Source organism: Sorex fumeus, unplaced genomic scaffold (genome assembly GCF_029834395.1).
Source record: "Sorex fumeus unplaced genomic scaffold, SorFum_2.1 ptg000010l, whole genome shotgun sequence".
NCBI lineage: Eukaryota > Metazoa > Chordata > Mammalia > Eulipotyphla > Soricidae > Sorex > Sorex fumeus.
Window position 1 is genome coordinate 6,957,820 of NW_026606067.1, and position 13,528 is coordinate 6,971,347.

General features: G+C 37.9%; 1 long non-coding RNA gene across 1 annotated transcript; it reads right to left on the reverse strand.

The window, feature by feature from the left end:
• Positions 1–306: 306 nt before the first annotated feature.
• LOC130020000 (uncharacterized) lies at positions 307–13,324 on the reverse strand. The gene is made up of 4 exons (XR_008791948.1): positions 12,960–13,324; positions 12,659–12,808; positions 7,770–7,946; positions 307–401 (listed from the first exon to the last, which is right to left on the reverse strand). It is a non-coding gene; the product is annotated as an uncharacterized LOC130020000 (long non-coding RNA).
• Positions 13,325–13,528: the final 204 nt, after the last annotated feature.

Genomic DNA, 13,528 nt, shown 5'->3' on the forward strand with positions numbered 1-13,528 from the left:
ACCCGCTATGCTATCAAGCTGGCCCATCTTAATAAGAGTTTTCATTAAAGAAACTTTCTTTGCCTTTATTACTTAACTAAGAACATTTTATATTCTTCTATAATAATAATCACCAAACATTCAACAGAGCACTAGTTTTTTAATTCATGAAAATTTAATTGAAACAAGAACTTCATATTAATTTTTTTCAGGACGCAAGAGAAAATGTAAATACTTACCTAAACATTCTGTTGGTATTGTCGACTTTCCTTTATTACATATTATGGTACTATTGCCCCATCGTTTGTAGTAGGACTGACATTAGTACTTAACTAATGATCCTGGAGCATATTCTTTTAAAGGCATTGTGGTTATGTCTCCATTGTCAATGGCTGGAGGAAGTCCACATTTTTCTTTAGGATCTAAAAGTATATATTTGATATCATTAATCACGGCAGAGCCTGGCAAGCTCCCCGTGAAGTATTCGATATGCCAAACACAGTAACAACAAAGTCTCCAATGGAGACGTTACTGAGCCCGCTCGAGCAAATCGATGATCAACGGGAGGCCCTTTTTTTAATTAAAGATTAAAAAATTATTTATTGCATAAAAATTTAGTATCTATATCAAAGAGCATAGCAACTTGAAATATAGCAAATAAAAATAGCACAATATGGTTATTCTGATGTGGTTAGTTTTGCCAGTGATTGAAAAAAGGTTGGCAACATGCAAGTCCTGGGCTTTTAATTCCTATCTTTCTAGATGTCCATGTACATAACCTTTTGTCCTGAGTTAAAATACTTTCTTCTTTGGAACTATGTGCATGGCATAATTTAAAATTTTAGCACTGTAACACTATAGCACTGTCCTCCTTCCTGTTGTTTATCGATTTGCTGAAGCAGGCACCAGTAATGTCTCCATTGTGAGACTTGTTACTGTAGTCAGCATATCAAATACTCCACGGGGAGCTTGCCAGCTCTGCCGTGTGGATGCGATACTCTCTGTAGTTTGCTACACTCTCGAGAGGGAGGAAGGAATCGAAACCAGGTCAGCCACATGCAAGGCATGCTACCCACTGTGCTATCACTCCAGCCTCAAAATTGGTAAGTTTAAATACTTATTTCTGAAAGAAAAAAGGATACAGACTTATGAAGTGAATTTTTAAAGCAAAACATAATGGTGCACATTTATATTTGAGATCATAGATACAGGTCAAATCAATATTTCTTAATAAACTTTTATTATAATATAATAAATTGGCATCAGTCTTGACTTAATTACATCAAATGATTGGAATCACATTTATAACTAGAACATGGGAAGGTGTTATTGAAAGCCTAAATATATGTCGATACATGAATTTTATCCATTGACAAGATCCAGCACCTGTTCATGATAAAAACTCTCAACAAAATGGCAGTTGAAGGAACTTCAATATAGTCAAATACACTATATGTATTCAATGGAGTCAAAGCCATCTACCAAAAGGCCACAGCAAGTATTATTCTTAAGGGGGAGAAACCACAGGCTTTCCCACTAAGATCAGGTACCAGACAAGGTTGCCCACTCTTGTCACTACTATTCAATAGAGTACTAGAAGTACTTGCCACAGCATTTAGGCAAGAGAAAAGATATTGAGGACATCCGGGTAGGAAAGGAAGAAGTCAAACTCTCACTATTTGCAGATGACATAATACTGTACTTAGAAAACCCTAAAGTCTCTGCCAAAAGCTCCTAGAAACAATAGGTAAGTATAATAGAGTGGCAGGTTACAAAATCAATACCCAAAAGTTCATGTTTTTCCTATATACAAATAATGAAAGAGAAGAAAGTGATAATAAAAAACAATCCTGTTCACAATTGTGCCGCAGAAAATGAAGTACCTTAGAATCAGCTCAACTCTGGAGGTAAATGACCTATACAAAGAAAACTACAGAATTCTACTTCAAGAAATATGAGAACAGGAGGAAATGGAAACACACCCGCTGTTCATGGATTGGGAGAACTAACATTGTCAAAAAGGCAATACTCCCCAAAGCTTTTTACAGATTCCATGTGGTCCTTATGGGATACACATGACATTTTTCAAAGAAATACACAAAATACTCCTGAAATTCATAAGGAACAATAAGTCTCCACAAATACCTAAAACAATCCTTGGGAAAAAGAATATGGGAGACAACACCTTCCTCAACTTCAAACTGTTCTATGCCTTGCATGCGGCCGACCTAAGTTCGATTCCTCAGTCCCTTTCTGAGAGGCCGGCAAGCTACCGAGAATATACCACCCACACGGAAGAGCCTGGCAAGCTCCCCGTGGTGTATTTGATATGCCAAAAACAGTAACAACAAGTCTCACAATGGAGACGTTACTGGTCCCTGCTCAAGCAAATCGATTGACAATCAGATGACAGTGCAGTGCTACATGAATTGATTTAGAAAATGCTTCTTGCATCTGAATACTTTTTTAAGAATGTATGTCAGCAATATCATATGTGTATATACATACGTTGTCTGTCAAAATCACTTATCACTTAATCACTTAACTTCCCGTTAGTTGTTGATTTGCTCGAGCGGGCGCCAGTAACGTCATGTGCTAGTGTAGCCCAATGGCATCTGTTCGCTCTGGGAACATGAAGAGCCTCAAACCGATTGTTCATGATCTTGATGAAGAAGTCTGACCATCTGGTAGGTGGGCGGCCACGCAGTCTTTTGACATCCCGTGGAATCCAGTCGGTAACAGCTCTAGTCCAGCGGTCGTCTTTAAATCTCATTGCCTGACCAGCCCGTCTGATCTTTGACACCTTGGCAAATGAGACAGCGTCCCTGATTCTTGATCCTCGACGGATGTCGGAACTCCGGATTTTTTCTCTCATTTGAGTGAAACGTGATATTCCAAGCATAGCTCTTTCTATTCTTCTTTGGAAGACCTGAATAGCGTTCTCATCTTGTTTGCGTAGGGCCCAGGTCTCTGAGGCATATGTTAATGCAGGAAGAACAGTGGAATCAAAGAGATGTGCCCGGAGCCGGAGATTCTTCGTCCTCTTAGCTATTTCTTCGACGTTCTTGAAGGCGTTCCAAGCCACTCTCTTCCTCCTGCGCAGCTCAGGTGCCAGGTCATTTGTCATGTTGACTTCTCGACCTAGGTACACATAGCTGTTGCATTCGGAGATGGTCGTTCCATTGACAGCGAATGGGGCATAAGGAACAAGGCTGTTTCTCATAAACATTGTCTTCGTAAGATTCAGCTGTAGTCCTACCTTTCCACACTCACGTCTGTCAAAATACATTACCTTTATTTAGGTCAAATATCTTAGAAACTCATCTGATTTTATCTTTATTTTTGGATTTATTACATTAATTGATTTCCATGTACTGAACCATCCTTGCATTCTTAGAATGAATTCCACTAGATCATGATGATATATTGTTAAACTTAGCTCACTAAGATTTTTGTGGAGGATTTTGCGTGAAAGTTGGTCAGAGATTTCAATCTGGAATTTTTTTCAGTAATATCTCTGTTTGCTTTGGTATTGGGTAATATTAAGTTCATAAGATTTTAGGATGGATTGCTGTTTCTTTAATAGTTTGGACATGCTTGACTAGTACAGATAGTGAGACCTATCTGAACTTTTGGTAGAACATATTAGTGTTCATCAGGACCTGGGCATTTGTTCTTGGGGAAATTTTAAATTATTTTTCAGTGTCCTTACTCCTGATTGGCCCATTTTATTTTCTGTGTGGCTGGCTTTTTTGGAAAGGCATTTCATGGCAGTTAAGTGTGGAGGGCACACTTTTAACTCTCCCGAGAATAAACCCAGTACTTCATTCACAATACTTAGCTGATTCCTATAATTCTAGTGATTTCTGACAGCCATGGATTACCTTGAGATAATTTGTTAAATGTTTGCAGTATCTAATTAGTGTCTACTTCTTTGAATTGTGTGCACCTAAATGACAACAGGGAATTTATGGTCACCAATGTCTTATAGTTGTTATAGCACCAAAATCTACTTGGTCAGGGATCACAGTTGCTAGATCTGACGTCCAATGTAGTAATATTGGGTAGTGACAGAATATTGGTCACATATTCCAAGCTAATCTTAGTAGATAGTAGGGCATTTTTACATTTTATCCTGGGGATAGCTTCTTCAAGCACATATGACCTCATCTCGGTTTCTTTGGGTACAATTCCCAAGACTCTTTGACTTAGCAAGTACAGATACAAAGCTTCATTCACTTTAAAAATCTTTGTACTGAGTCCTCACTGTAAACCTGTCCATTGTGTCAAGTCTATATGAGCAAACCTACATCAGGGAACTCATATACTGAGAGTTGAGGTTGAAACCGTGCTTGTGGGTTGGATATCAGGGGAAGTGTCCTACCTCACCAGTGTTAGGATTAACCAGATCTGGGTCTGTGTTCAACTCAGAGACTGTTAAATTATAGCCAAAATTTTGCAAAACCTTGAATTTAGCACCTTTGCCTAAGATCGTAGCTTTCATTACAGGAAAGGATGGCAGGTTCACTTTCCTTTCCAGTCTCTGCACCCTTTCCTCTATATAGGGAATCTATTCTGCATTCCTCAGAGTCATATCTCCCCAAATTGATAGCTGTGCTAGCTGGTGAACGTATTTCCTCTCAAAAACTCTGTGTGATGCTGTTTGGTTTAGTTTCATGCATTCTTTTTTGATGCTACAGCGGTGCTTTTAAAACTCTTTTAGACTCTCTTGGCTTCCATCTCTTACTGATTATTTTTCTTCACGGGATTCTATGAACATTCTGTCCTTCCTGTTTCACCAAAATTACTTCAGTTGTTTACTTTTGGTCAAATGCACTACATATTTGCTATATTCTAACTGGTTTTATTGACTGAATTAGAAAAAGCACCAGTCCAACTACTATAATAATTAATTAGATAAATTTCTTTTGCCTACCTTCCGAATCATACTGTCTCAAAAATATTATAGCAATACCTAATAGCCAAAATAATCTTTTGAAGTATGAGAACGTTAATAAATTTTAAAAATTTTACAGAAACGGAACAATGAACGATCTTCAACTAGACTTCATTGCTGCTCTAGAAAACCTGCTTAGTTAGTAATGAAATTGGATTTAGAACCCCATTGCATTGGTTTCACTAATAATTACTCTATTAGAATTCCCTATTCGCCAACATTTTATTGTAAGAACTTTGAATACTACAGTTACTTCACTCAATTCTGAGGTCCAATTTTTGGGGTGTTTTGCCTTCTGTTCTTAGTCTATCAGACGTAAAACATTGAAATGCTTCATAGAGTTCAGTCTCAAGAGATTCTCTCCTTAAATCGTGTATAAATTTCCAGTGTGATGTCATGATTTACACGTAGATGATAAATGTATGTTTCTAATTAGCTCCATATACTCAGCTCTGTATCTTACATATCTAATTTATATTTTTCACATTTAACTCAGTCAAAATGTGCCCCAGTGAAAACATTTTACATTCCTCCCCAGTGAGACCATTTCACATTCCTCTCTCTCAAGCCAGAACCACCTAAAAATTGTATTTCTATTTACCTGATTGTTTAAAATCAGTCATATGATTCCTTAACTTTGACTTTAATACTTGATAGTAAAAAAATGCCAGAACAGAACTCGAATATGTCTTCTGCTGTGTCTCCTCAGCCCTCAACCTATTTTATCCCAGCCATTTATACCTTCCAAGGACTACTAAACATTCCTTTGCCCACTACAAGTGTCGCCTTAGGGACATTTTCTCTTTGTTTTCTGTTTAGCCTTTGTTCATCAAATTCTTCCATATCGTTAAGTATTATTTAACTATAGAGTAAGCTGCATGTTTATAATAATGTTAGCATTTATGGTTTGATGTGCAGGACTTTTTCACCTCCACACCAGCAAAGTGCTCAAGACTGTCTGCCTCTAGTTCGCTTCAAGTTCACCTCTGCATTTCTCCAATCTTTTCCTAATGCTCTGTAATTGGAATGTTGTAACTCAAGACCAAGGGTTTGTCATTGTTTAATATTGCCTATGCCCTTGTTTTGTCTTTCTATGTACTATAGATGAATAAGATCTCCTAGTATTTGTCCTTCTCCCTCTGACTTATATTGCTTAACATGATACCTTCCAGTTCCAATTTGCAGTGAACTATATGATATCATCTTTCTTGTGACTGCATCGTATCCATTGCGCATCTAATACTTGATCTCTTGATCACTTGACATCCCATTACTCATCGATTTGCTCAAGCAGGTGCCAGTAAAGTCTCCATTCTTCCCTGTCACTACTAGTGTAGCCCAATGGCATCTGCTCATTCTAGGAACAAAAAGAGCCTCAAACCGATCTTTCAGGGTCTTGTTGAAGAAATCAGACCATCTCATAGGTGGCGGCCACTTGATCTTTTAACGTCCCATGGAATCCAGTCAGTAACGGCTCTATTCCAGTGGTCAACTCCAAATCTCATTATGTGTCCAGCCCATCTGATTTTCAATGCCTTGGAAAATGAGACAGTGTCCCTGATTCTTGACTGTTGACAAAGAATCCGAAACTCTGGATTCTTTCTCTCATTTGAGTGAAGCATGATACTCCAAGCATAGCTCTTTCGATTCCTCTTTGGGAGACCCAAATAGCATTCTGATCCTGTTTTCGTAGGCATATGTTAATGCAGGAAGAACAGTGGAATCAAGAGATGTTCCGGGGTTGTATGTTCTTTGTCCTCTTAGCTATTTCTTCAATGTTCTTAAAGGCATTCCAAGCTGCTCTCTTCCTCCTATGCAAATCAGCTGCCAGGTCATTCGTCATGTTGACTTCTTGCCCTAGGTATACATAACTGTCACATTTGGAGATGTCATTCCGTTGAGAGCGAATGGAACGTGCGGAACGAGACCATTTCTCTTAAACATTGTCTCTGTGAAGTTTAGATGTGGTCTACCTTCAACCTTTCCACACTCACGGTTGAAGTCGGCCAGCATTTGTGCCGCTTGGCTAATATTTGCTGTTTTTCACACAATGTCATTAGCAAAGCAGAGGTGGTATAGTTGCCAACCATCTTTCTTCACTCCCATTCCTTACCATTCTAGTCGTTGCAAATGACTGGCAATGAAGAGTTTCTGTGAAATGGTATCACCCTGCCAAACTCCTCTCTTGAAATGGATGATCACTTCCTTGTAGCACGGTGAGATCCTGGTAGTGAATCTGTAATATAGCTCATGGTGGATCCTGATGTATTCAGTTTGAACACCCTGTTTGGCTAGGGCTTCAATGACTACATCCGTCTCAACAGAATCAAAGGCCTTCTTTATATCAATGACCATTAAACAGAGTGGCATCTTGAACTCCCGAGAAATCTCAGTGAGCTTGGTTATCATGTGGATATGGTCTATCTTGCTGAATTCTTTTCGGAACCCTATATGTGTGCATCTATATCACAACTTTTTTTATACATTAATTTTTAGTGGGGAGATGCAAGCCACAACTTTGTTGTAAAATAACTGAGGAAGTTGAAAGAAGTCAAAATTTAATAAAGCATGATGTTTTAAACAATATGAAAACTTGCACTTCGGTGACAAACACAATCATTCTTTAATCACATTCTTTAATCTTTACATGGCCCTCTCCAGGAAGCAGCCATTTGTTGTGATTTGATTATTTATCTCTTGGTCTTAAAACACTCTCTTTTTAGTTTATATCAAATCAGAAGATAATACTTTTAAATAAGCATTCCTTGCAAATAACTCGAGGAATGTGCTCGTTTGATATTCTCAGAAAGAACAGCTGAAAAATGGAACTTACCAAAACATGTTGGTGTATCAGACCAGCCACTGTCACCACATACTATGGTCCCTGAGGTGTTTCCATGTTTGTTTTCAAATCCAGGGTTACAGTCATACTCCAGATGGTCATTGACCTTAAACCGTTTGCCACGACTCTGTGTTCTGGCATTCTCAAATGTTGGTCTATAACAGAATTCTAAAGCTTGATAGAGTTAGGTATTTCATTCTAATGTTGTTTAGAGGCAATTTAGTTGAGCAACTCTTACTCCAAAGTGGTAATAGTGAGTTGTTTAGCATGTGATTTTAGAGTATCAAAATAAAAAATCTGAAAACAAAAGTGATAAACCATTGCCTTGAATGTTACACAAGATGGAAAAGACAGGTTTTATTTTTAACTGCCTTGAAAAATTGAAGCACATTTACCAATTTAATTATATTTATGTATATAAGCATGCAAATTAAAAACATGAATCATTATAGATACATTTTATTCTGTAGTACATTTTATTCTGTAGGAGATTATAAATATAACACTTTTTGAATTATGATTCCAAATCATAATAGTTGTGAAATATATGCAAGAATAAAATGTTTCAATTAAATGAGAAGTTTAATTTTCAATAATGCAATTAAATTGTCATTTTATGAAACTCTACTTTTTAATATATGAGTTTTCAAAACAAAACTTATTTTGTTTTCTCAAATATTTTGCTAATGGAAATGTATTCTTTCGTACTTACCAAGTTGAATATATATAGTCTTATTATTTATAAGTAGTGAAAAAAATATAAATGGAAAAATGTCATTTTTCATTTTTACTGGACTACAGTGATTTTAATAAAGGTATTCTTGTCAAATATTTTGTTAAATACTATATGTGCATCAGTAAATTATTGATAAATATTTTGTATTCATCTCTATGTTAGATATAATTTGCTAGATATCCTGACAGATTAATTTTTAGAAAGTAAAAACTAGTACCACGGTAGCACTGTCCCCCCGTTGTTTATTGATTTGCTCAAGCGGGCCCAGTAACGTTTCCATTGTGAGACTTGTTGTTACTGTGCCTGGCATATTGAATACGTCACGGGCAGCTTGCAAGGCTTTGCCGTACGGGTGAGATACTCTTGATACCTAGCTGGGCTCTCCAAGAGGGTCGGAGGAATTGAACAAAGGTTGGCCATTTGCAAGGCATATGCCCTACCCGCTGTACTAACGCTGCAACCTTAGGAAAATAAGTATTATTATTATGAATTATGAAATATTATTATTATAAATATAATAAAATCTAGTAAAGTAAGTATTATTATACTAGTATAGTTATCAATATAATTATTTTTGTATAATAAATTTTTATTAATTAATTATACTATTATACAGATTACTTGTAGAAGTATACTAGCTAAGCTAGTATATATGTTTATTCTAGTATAAGCGCTAAAGGCATTTTCTCTTTATAATAAATGTATTGTATTGGTTAATTGATAACAATTTGCTCTAACTAAATACTGTGTGGGGCAAATTTTTCATAATTTCTTTAATTACTATTCATTGTCAGCATATAATGTAAGAAAAAGAAATAAAATAAAAACATTGAAATGTATATTTTATTATTTTCACTTAAGTATCAAGATAATATAATCACTGAGTATATTTGAGAAAACACAAAATAAATTGAGAAACTATTCTCAGAAAATAATAATAAGCATCAAGGTATTGTACAAGGAAACACCTTAAAACAGTATTTATTTGGTCGTATCTAGAGATTTTTCTGTCTCCACTAATTATAAATTCAGTAAAACTTTCTAGTATTAGTCATATTTCCAGAGTGTGTCTTGGCTGCAATACTTAAAATACAAATTGTGTTATATATATAATTGCAAAGTTATGTACCATAAAAAGTTATGTATCTTAACTTTTAAGGCATAATTTTTAGTTTGGGGGAGCAAAAACTGCATGAATTTTGCTCTGCTGAAAACAGAAATTGTAAATAACATAGATCTCTCGTATAAATGTTCAATACGAACAAGTATACACATAAGTTTCTGGTTTTGATTTTTGATTTTGAGGCCACACCTAACAGTGCTCAGGGCTTACTCCTGGCCCTGCCCCCAGGAATCACTCCTGGCAGGCTTAGGCAATCATATGGGATGAGTCAGCTGGGTGCAAGGCAAGTGCTGTATGCTGTACTCTCTCCCCGGGCCACTAGTTTCTAAGTAATACTTAATAGTTTCTAAACCAAAAATACATTGTATAACAGAAATAACTGAAACTGAAAGATGGGCTGATATTTTACTGACAGTTTATTTAAAAACGCAAAAATGTAAAGACTTACAACTTTTCTCCTAAATGGAGGTACATCAGCATGCTCTCCCCAATTATAGAAGCAGTAAGTTAAAGTAAGCTTTGTAGAACTATTGTTAAGATAATTAATGCTGATATAATGACTCACTAATGAATATTAAAGTCATTGTCCATTCTGATGAATGTATTTGATCCGATTGTTTCACTGTATGCTATTATATATCCCAGTTTGCACTTATATTGTGTTTACTTATATAAGGAATATGTAATGTCAGCTTCATAAAAAAATCCCTCAAATTCTATGTATAATTGTGAACATGTTTTAAAAGGGAGACAAAAAAGTAAATGTGAAACATCATAAGAGGTTACTGTGGAAAAACTCTATGCCACTAAGCTGGAGAATCTTGAAGAAAAGAATGCAATCTTAGAACCCTGCAGTCTCCCAAAAATTATTTAGGAAGAGGTAAAAATGAGAGAGCAAAGGAAATACCTGGCAGACCAATCATACAAAAGTACATTGAAAGAGCGATTTAAGATGTCCCTGAAGAACAATATTTCAGGTTCTGATAGGCTCACTATTAAGTTCACCAAACATTCAAAAAAGACTAGCTACAATCCTCAATGCTTACCTGACACATTTTGTTGTGTGCTTATAAAAAATGTGTATATTCACACATAGAAACTCTAGCAATTAAATCAGCCCATTGTAAAAAGAAGGAAACAGTTGATATGAACTATGTGTAATTGATATATATCAGTTTAAAAAGGAACATAAAAATTGAGGTCCCTTTTACTGGTATGGATGCAGCTGGAAGGGGGGGACCAGCCATCCTCTGTACATTTCATCATGCTCTCTGCATTTTCTCTCACTTGTATTGTGCTGCTATCAATGTCTTCCTTCAAGTCTCTGTTTAGTTGCTTTAACCACTTTGCTGGTCCCTCACTGGGTGCATATATACCTATGAGTGTAAGTTCTTCCTGCTGTACAGATCCCTTGATCAACACAAAATGAACTTCAAGTCTCTTGTGACCTTCTTCAGTTTGAAATCAATGTCGTCTGATACCGAATGGCCACCCCAGCTTTTTTATTGGCATTGTTTGCCTGTAGAATTGTTTTCCTGCCTTTGACTCTAAGTCTGTTTGCTCTGACTGTTCAGATGTGTTTCTTGCAGGCAGCAGAATGTTGGGTTCAATTTTCTGATCCATCCGGCCACTCTGTGTCTTTTAATTGATGCGTTTATACCATTGATGTTCAAAGAGATTATTGTTATATGATTTTGTCTCATCTTTTTGCAAAAATTTGGTATATCTGTGGGGCTTGTTTTGTCTTAAATTAGCCCATTTAGTTGTTCTTGTAACCAGACTTTTGAGTCTATGAAGTCTCTGACCTGTTGTTTGTCTCTGATACTGTGTGTCGTTCCTTCTGATATGAATAAGTCTAATTGGGTAAAGTATTTTTGGTGATGCATTTATTTTTTTGAGTTTGTTCCCTATATCCCACCACTGTTTTCCAGCCGTGAAGTTTTCATCAGACAAGTCAGCTTTAGGTCTTAAGGATGCACGTTTATAGGCAATTTTTTCTTTAATTCTGTTGATTTCAGAATTTTTTCTCTGTCTAAGGTTTTCCTCATTTTCATAAGATGTGTCTTGGGGTACTTTTTTGGGGGGTTTCTTCTAGCTGGAACCCTTCTGGCCTCCTGAATGTGGTTGTATATCTTCTTTAGCTCTGGGAATATTGTAGCAATGATGTCTTTGACAGATTCTTCTTCATCAGGGTTTTTTTCTTGTCCCTCTGGGACTCCGATAATTCTTATGTTATTCCTTTTGGCTTCATCCCTATCTTCTCTTGACATCTGTTCTCTGACTGTGAGTCTCTTTTCCATTTTCTGCTCTTTTCTGGAGTGTCTCTGCAGTTGATCTTTAAGCTCACTTATTTATTCTTAGCAGCTATTACTCTGCTGATGAGGCCTTCCATAGAGTTTTTCAATTCATTTACCTGGTTTTTCACATCTGTCAGTTCCATTTGTAGTTTTGATTGCATTTTTCCCATTTCTACTTTAAAATTCTCCTGCATTTTATTGGTGCTTTGTTCCATTGTGTCTTTTAGCTCCATATGCATCCTCAGAAACTCCCTTTTAAATCCTGTCAGAGAGGTTGCCTAGCACTTCATTACTGTTGGGGTCATCTGAGCTAGTCTCTCCACTAAGTAAGCTTCTGCATTGCTTTGCCATTGTTGACCTGTGTCGTTTACACCTTCACGCTCACTGTTACTATTGTGTTTTTGGAGTACTATTAATTGAGATGTGCGTAATGAGTTATTGGTTTAATGTGTTTCTGTTGATTAAAGTGCTGCAGTGAATGTTCCACATAAGAGACTAACTTCTGGTTCTTATGGGGTAAGAGGAGGAGAACAACTCTGGGTGCGCCCTGGAAAGACCCCAGTGCTAGGCAATACCTGGATTGCGTGGGCAGAGGGCAGAGGGCGGTTTCTGTAGGCCTCTGAGGTCCCGTTTACTGTCTCTCACAGCTCTTTGTTAGGAACCGGCCCTGCACCAGTAGTCTCAGTCTCATGGCCCTGGAAAGACCCCCAGTGCCCAGTGATACCTGTATTGAATTGGCGGAGGGGAAAGGGCAGTTCCCATCGGCCTTCTGCATTCCCGTTTCCTGTGTTTCGCAGCTCTATGTTAGGAATGGGCCCTGCACCAGTAGTCTCAGTTTCGCTGCTCTGGAATGGCCCCCTGTGCCCAGCGATACCTGGATTGGACAGGCGAAGGACAAAGGTTGGTGCTCGCACGCCTTCTGGGTTCCCCTTTCCCATTTTTTTCCAGTGTTATGTTACGAACCAGCCCTGTTCAGGCCTTCTCAGTCCCGCAGCCCTAGAAAGGCCCACTGTGCCCAGCAATACCTCTATCGAATTCGCCGAGGAGGAAGGCCAGTTCCCGCCAGTCTTCTGCATTCCTGTTTCCTGTCTCTCACCTCTCTATGTTAGGAATGGACCCTGCACCAGTAGTCTCAGTATCATGGCCTTGGAAAGGCCCCCAGTGCCAAGCCATACCTGGATTGAATGGGTGGAGGACAATGGGCGGTTCCTGCGGGCCTTCTGCATTTCTGGTTGCCAACCTTCCCAACGTTATGTTAGGAACCGGCCCTGCTCTGGCCTTCTCAGTCCCTCGGCCCTGGAAAGGCCCCTATGGCCAGCAATACCTCTATTGATTCGGTCGAAGAAGGCCAGATCCTGCCAGACTTCTGCGTTCTTGTTTTCTGTCTCCCGCAGCTCTATGTTAGGAATGGGTTCTGCACCAATAGTCTCAGTCTCACTGCTCTGGGAAGACCTCCTGTGCCCAGCAATACCTGGATTGGATAGGCAGAGGACAAAGGGCAGTTCCCGAGGGCCTTCTGTGGTCCCTTTTCCCATCCGTCGCAGCTCTATGTTAGGAACCAGCACTGCGGGGGTCTTCTTCGTCCCCAGATTTT